The sequence below is a fragment of the Marmota monax genome, unplaced genomic scaffold (genome assembly GCF_021218885.2).
Source record: "Marmota monax isolate L192 unplaced genomic scaffold, Marmota_monax_Labrador192_F-V1.1 WCK01_AAM20220418_F8-fsc00158, whole genome shotgun sequence".
Lineage (NCBI taxonomy): Eukaryota > Metazoa > Chordata > Mammalia > Rodentia > Sciuridae > Marmota > Marmota monax.
The window spans coordinates 3,746,159-3,753,395 of NW_026694092.1; positions in this window are offsets into that span (position 1 = coordinate 3,746,159).

Consider the following 7,237-nt stretch of genomic DNA (forward strand, 5'->3'; position numbering starts at 1 on the left):
TTGATCTCTCAAAGACCCATTAATCGCTCAGACCCTTCTTCAAGGGATTAAAAAAAAAAACAGCAAATGAAATTCTACATGAAATCATCGCCGTAATGTTTCTGCTGCCAGGACAAATCATTAGGAGCAGGGAAACAACCTGGCAGTGGGACCACTGGTAATTCAGAAGGAAGGGCGCTGGACCTACAAGGGCAGGAAGGGCTGGCTCACCCAGGAGCCTCCCCAGAGAAGCCTGGGGACGCAGGGACCCGGCCCTACAGTCCTGTCCCTCACAAGTGCCCCTGCAGTGTGGCAGTGTCCAGGCAATCTCTGGCTCTGATGCCTCCTCTTTCAAAATAGGAGTGACTTCTCAGGCCCAAGGAACCTGAACTTGCCTCTGTTCTCCTCAGAGAATGGCCCGAGAAGCTTCCTTATCCACAAGGGTGGCCCCAAAAGACAGGAGACCCAGAGCAGTGCTAACTCTACCTCAGTCTGACCTCTCCCAAACTTGGCAAGTTTGTGGTTTTGGAAGGTCTGTTAGGGGCCCATGGGTGAGGAGAGGTCTGGTGTGGACCAAGGTTGGATTGAGCCTCCACCCGCCTCTTCCAGAGCCAATCACCCTCAGCCATGACTCAAGGACGAGGGTTCCAGATAAGCACGATTTGCTAGAGTGAAAGGGTTCCACTATGTCACACTCAGTAATGCAAGGAGCCCCTGAGTACAGGTCTCCAGTCATCCCTCCCCTGCCAAGTGTGTCTTGTCTTAGGAGGCACCACAGCGCCTTGGCCACAGGCCTACTTCAGAAGCCAAACGCAGCAGTCCCCTCGGCAGCACACTCCTTGGCAGCCAAGGAGACTGGCAGAAGGTGTCTCGCTGGTTCCCAAGGACCAGCTGGGAGTCCCGTTCTGCCTCGGGCCTGGGCTGCCAAGGGACATGTCTACCTGGGGTGAGCGGAGGCAGGGGGTGAGGAGTAGAGCCCCACCCAAGCCCACCCCTGCGGCCTTCAGGAAGTGGTGTGAGCAACCACACCCCCGCCCTCCGAGCCCCAGTTCTAAATTCCATCTTGAGGTTCCTGAGCACAAAGCAAGAGTATGTCGCAGGGTTTTCTAACAGCAGAGCCTGTCGTGGGTGTGGGAGAGCATTAGCACATCAGGCACCCAAAACTGGCAGTGGGGGTGAGGGTCTACTTGAGAGAGAAAGAATGCCCAGAAAGAATAGCCAGGGGCCCATAACCTAGTTGACAGTTTTGCTGGGGTGTCAAGCTGAGCTTCTTGGTAGAGTAGTCAGGGCCACTCCTGCTGCGCTTCCACCCCGGCATGCAGCCATTCCCAGCCACAAGGCTCACTTTCCCACCCTCTGGACTTGGCAGTTGAGGAACATTCTGGTCACTCAGTGCCTCTGTGACTTTGCACTTGCTATTTCCTGAAGGGATCAACCATCTCCCTCCCCCTCCCCCACCCACCCTCAGCCTTATCTCCCCAGCCTGCTTCTGTGTACCCTTCAAAACCCACCTTCCCTTCCTCTACAAGTTCTCTGATTCCCTCCAGAGATAGCTCCCCACCAACTCCGTCATCCTCCTCTTTCTTCTCTATTTTTTTGTTGTTGTTGTTGTTTGTACCAGGGATTGAACCCAGGGGCGCTTAACCCCTGAGCCCCACCCCCAGCCCTTTTTATATTTTATTCTGAGACAGACTCTCCCTAAGTTGCTTAGAGCCTCACTAAGTTGCTGAGACTGGCCTTGAATTTGCGATCCTCCTGCCTCAGCCTCTGGAGCTGCTGGTGTGTGCACCATGGCTCCCATCTTGGCAATTATTATATTTATGAGAACACCCTGTTTCGAACTGCATTACTGGACTGTGAACTCTTTGATATGAACTATTAACTTTTTATCGGCACAGGTACTTGCATGAGTGTATGCATTTTTGTCCCACCTGCTTACAAAAATGATCTGAGATCACATCAGGAATAAGGGACGCCAGCCTTTATCAGCCACCCAGGGTGGGTTTGGCTCCCAGGCATTCCCCGCAGCCCCCTGCGTGCAGGTCCTATGACTGTGCTTCACGAAGGGGGAAAGTAAAGCTTCAGAAGACTGGGTATCCCGCCTGAGGTGACATGACCAAGAAAGCTAAGCCAGGACACTGTCATCGTTCTTAGATTCCAGAGCCCAAGGCTTCTGCTGCTTTCTTGCCACACTGTACTGTAAGGTCTTCCCCATTTCTGTCCTCACTGCTTGCCGGTAGACGACACATCCCTGCTTATACAGCAGGTGGGCTAGGTTAGGGTGGCAAGATGACCAGGAACACTCTGACAATGACTTCCAATGAGTGGTCCTTGCTACTTGAAGTATGGTCCTTGGGCACCCTGGAAGTTTATGCTGATCTCAAGTTCCAGCCAGACCTATTGAAACAGAATCAGCATTTTTAACAAGATATGAGGGTGCACTTTTGCTAAGGTTTAAAAACTCAGGTTGAGGATAGGTCCTCAAGGTGGCAGGGTTGGGAGGACGGGCTTAGTGGGAGGAATTTAGGTCATGGGGGCGGAGCCCTCAGGAAAGGGTTAATCCCTTTCTCTCAGGACTGGGTTCGCTGTCCCTGGAGTTCAGCCTCCTCTTGTATCTTCTACAGTCACTCACTTGTCCTGCTTTCTGCCATGAGTTGAAGCAATATGAGGCCCTTATCAGCAGCCAAGCACATGCTAGTGACATGCTCTTGGGCTTCCACAACTGTGAGCTCAAACAAACCTCTTTCCGTTGCAAATCACCCAGCCTCAGGTTTTCTGTTACAGCAATGAAAAATTCACTAGGACAATGTTAAATCTGTATTTTAGGCCCTGTTTCCAGAAGGATGAATCATAAACTTATGATAGAAGGAACTGGCGGAGTAGATAGAACAAGTCTCTTTTAAAGAACACTTCCAAAGCTTTTCACCACACAGGTTAAAGTTGGAAATTATCTTTCTTGATCCACTTTTATCATTGCTAATTTCGTAGAATGTAAAAAACAAACATTGTGTTTAACTATATTTTTCCTTTTCTTTGCTAGGTTGAGCCTCAGGAATGAAAAAGTGATGCTCTGCCAGGCATGATGGTGCACGCCTGTGATCCAAGCAGCTCAGGAGTCTGAGGCAGGAGGATCATGAGTTCAAAGCCAGCCTCAGCAATTTAGCAAGGCCCTAAGCAACTCAGCAAGACCCTGTCTGTAATTAAAATTTTTAAAAGGCTGGGGATGTGGTTTAGTGGTTAAGTGCCCCTGAGTACAACCCCCACTACCAAAAACAGAAAAAGAAAAGCTGATGCTGTGGAAAACAATTTGCCCTTATCCGGCAAAGGCGAACATACATCTTCCCTTTGCTTCACCCCTAGGTACACCCCCAAAGAAAAGTTACATGCATCCCTCAAAAGGCATGTTCTAGAATGTTCTTAGCAAAGCTAACCGACCCAAAAGCTCATGGATCATCAACAAATGGATAAACAAATGGTGGACTTGTCACACATGGAAAACTACACATCAATGAGAATAAATGATCTATACCTATATTCAACAAAATGGGCACACTCACCATCCTAATATTGAGCAAAGGAGGCCAGAGCCAAAAGTGGAGGATTGTATTATCCCATTTATGTATGTTTCAAAGATAGACAAAGCTACTCTCCGTCTAAGTTGGGGACCCCTGCCTTGCGGGAAGCAGTGACTGGGAGAGGGCATGAGGGGGACTCTTTAGGGACTGCTGATATTCTGTGCCCCCTCCTGGGTCTCCTATGCACAGAGCATCCACCTTGCAAAAATATAAGAAGCTGTACACAGGATGTGTGCACTTCTCTGAATGTAGGTTATACTTCAATAAAAAGTTAAAAAAAAAAAAAAGCTAATGTCGCCTAATGGCCTAAATTCTATGAATATGCAATAAACTTGCAGCATAAGAATTTTGTCCTGCAATTTGCCGCTGACTCGGAGTTCGGGAGGTGTCAGGGTAACAAAGCACCCTGACAAAGCACCCCAGGGTGAGCATTTGACAGGAAGCATTAGCTGCCCCCCAGGAGCCTCAAATACCTGATGGTTTTTCTCCTGCTTAAAATTAAAAACCTGCCTCCAAAGATGCCGAGGAAGGGAGAACGGAGCCCAGACCCTCATTCTGCAATGTTATGAACTGTGGGAGTTGGACGTGGTGGGTAGTGGACTCGTCTAGGACTGCTGGCTGGACACCAGGTTCCTGTTCCTGGGGGGCCAGGCCCGCGGCTTCTTTATCTTTCCCCGCCCCCCCCCCAGCCTTAGCCACAAAGGCAGAGAGAGGCTGTTGTTTAATAAACGGTTTCCTAGGGGCCGCAGCACTTTGGCACTGCAGAGAGCAGTATCACATTTTAACTTTTACACGTGCTGTTCGCCTGGCCGTAGGAAGCAGTTTATATACATGATCTCATCCACTGCATAAAACCCACTGCTCTGTCCCCCCTTCCTAGTGACAGAAGAGCCACTGTTATTCCCATTGGGCAGATGAGGCTGGGCTTGATCATTTTAATACTGAGCACGAGAGGCCAGATCCAAAAGCGAATGGACCCTATGATACCAGGTATATCAGTTTCAAAGATAGCTCCCCCAAGGTCCTGCTGTGACCGGTGGCAAAGCTGGGGTCACATCCAGACAAGGTGTTTGACTCAGAGCCTGCATTGTCATGAGACTTTATGACATTTACATTCCCACCTACACACTATTTGGTAAAACCCAACTCTTTTTTTTTTTTTTTTGGTATCAGGGATTGAACCCAGAGGGGGCTTAACCACTGAGCCACATCCCCAGCCCTTTTTATTTTATTTTTTAGAGACACAGTCTCACTAAGTTGCTTAGGGCCTCACTAAGTTGCTGAGGCTGGCCTTGAACTTGGGATCCTCCTGCCTCAGCCTCCTGAGCCACTGGGATTATACATGTGCACCACCACACCCAGCTAAAACTCCACTTTAACTGGGTGATCTATATTTTACCTAACACCCCCGCTGCTGGAATCAGCCTTCCTTAACTGAGTGTTCCACATTTATGGATTCAACCAACCATGAATTGAAAATATTCAAAAACAATTTGCATCTGTACTGAACATGTACGGACTTTTTTCTTGTCATTATTCCCCAAACAATGCAGTATAACAACTATTTACATAGCATTGACATTGTATTACGTATTATAAGTAATCTGAGATGACTTGAAGTGCAAAAAAGGATTTCATAGGTTATATGCAAATGTGACACCATTCTATATAAGGGACCAGAGCATCTAGGAATTTGGGTGTCTATGGGAGTCCTGGAACCAATCCCCCATGGATACTGAAGGATGATTATGACATATAAATTGACACTGGGGGTTTGTCATAGAGGTCTGGGTCCAGGATCCCAAACTTCTCTTTCCACCCTGTCTCCGTCCACCTCCGCCCCTCCCATGATTTCCTCATACTCTACATATTCCCAACCAAGTCCATCGCTGTCCCCAAACTGGCAGTTTCCCCAGCTTTTGTTGGCTGCCAGTGTCATCTCATCACATGACCAACAGCCATCACATCTCTCTCTTAAGTTCTGTGGTCCTTTGTGTTCACCTGCATCTCATCTATAGTACATAGTGTCTGGGGACATTGCCTAAACTTGGAATTTGCAAGTCTTATTATCCCAACGACATTACAAACTCCTTTAGGATAGAGAATGTGTGTCATATTTCTTGTGCCCTAGTAAGTCAGACTTGTTGTGCTGAGGTCCCCCAAAGTCACAGTTTTAGACCAGCCCTAGGCTGGAGGAGCATAGAACTTTCCTAAGGTGAAATCCAGGGACTCCCGAGTTCAAAGTGGAGTGACTCAGCCTGGCCACAGCTTCCTCTTCCACCTGGAATTCTGGTCCCAATTAGTAGGTGTTGCAGTCATTGCTGGGTGCACAATAAGCTACCCCTAAACGTAGAGGCTTAAAATAATAACAATCATTAATCTTGCTCATGAATCTGCCTTAGAGCAGGTGGAGGCAGGGAAGATTTGTCTCTTACCAAGTAGCGTCATCTGGGGCAGTTCAACTGGGGACTGAAGGATTCACCTCCTATAGAGCTCAGACACAGCTAGCAAATTGGGACTGATAGGCAGCTGGAAACTCTGCCAAAGCTGAGAGCCAGGGGCCTTGATTCCTTGGCCTTTGATCATCTGCAAGTAGCCTGGGCTTCCTCACAACATGGCGGCTGGTTCCCAGGTATGAACATCCTCAGAGATAGCCTGGTGGGTACTGAATTGCTTTTAATGGCCCAGCCTCATGAGTTCACATAGCATCACTTTTGCCATACTGCCTTGGTCAAGGCAGTCACAGAGATCCACTGAAGTTCAATGTGGGAGCCGGGGGGACACAACTCTGAGTTGGGGAGTATTGAAGTTCTGGAAGAGTATGTAGGACTGGAAATATTACTGTGGCCATATGGAGCTTGTTATTTGAGAACACAATCACACCTTCCAATCAAGGCCAAAGTAAGACCTTTAGAGACCCTTAGCATTAAAAGTTTTATGGCACAACTTTCCCAGATGTTGACTTGGAGCTCAAGAAACTCTTTGTTAACAAATCAAATCCAGGGTAGAGGATGCATCTCAGTGGTAGAGTATGATCCTAACATGCATGAGACCCTGGGTTTAATCCCTAGCACAGAAAGAAAGAAAGAAAGAAAGGAAGGAAGGAAGGAAGGAAGGAAGAAAGAAAGAAAGGAAGAAAGACATTGAATCCAAGGCAGCTACAATATAATACATCCTATATGATCTCATTCATATTAAAACATATTCACTGGGACTGGGGTTGTGGCTCAGTGGTTGGTGCTTGCCTAGCATATATGAGGCACTGGGTTTGATCTTCAGCATCACATATAAATAAATTAAATAAAGGTATAGAAAATACAACAACATTATAAAAAGAAACATATTCAAAAAATTCTGTGTTTCTGTGTATATGTGTGTGTTTGGAGAGCATTTCTCTTAAATCTTAGGAAAGAAGCATCCGAGAAATTAACAATGGTCATTTCTGGAAAAGGGACTTGGATTTGGGGACAGTGGGAATAACATCAGGAACTCACTCATGTAGCTTGACTAATTTATAGTGCAGATGTGCTCTAGTGTTAGTTGGATAATTAAAACTAGAAGGAAAAACTACAAAAGAAAGGAAAGGAAGGAAAAATAATACAAAGGTTTTCATATGATATTAGAATGAAAATCAAAATCCTTAACATGACCCATGTGATGTTAGATTATTGTGCCCAACTTTT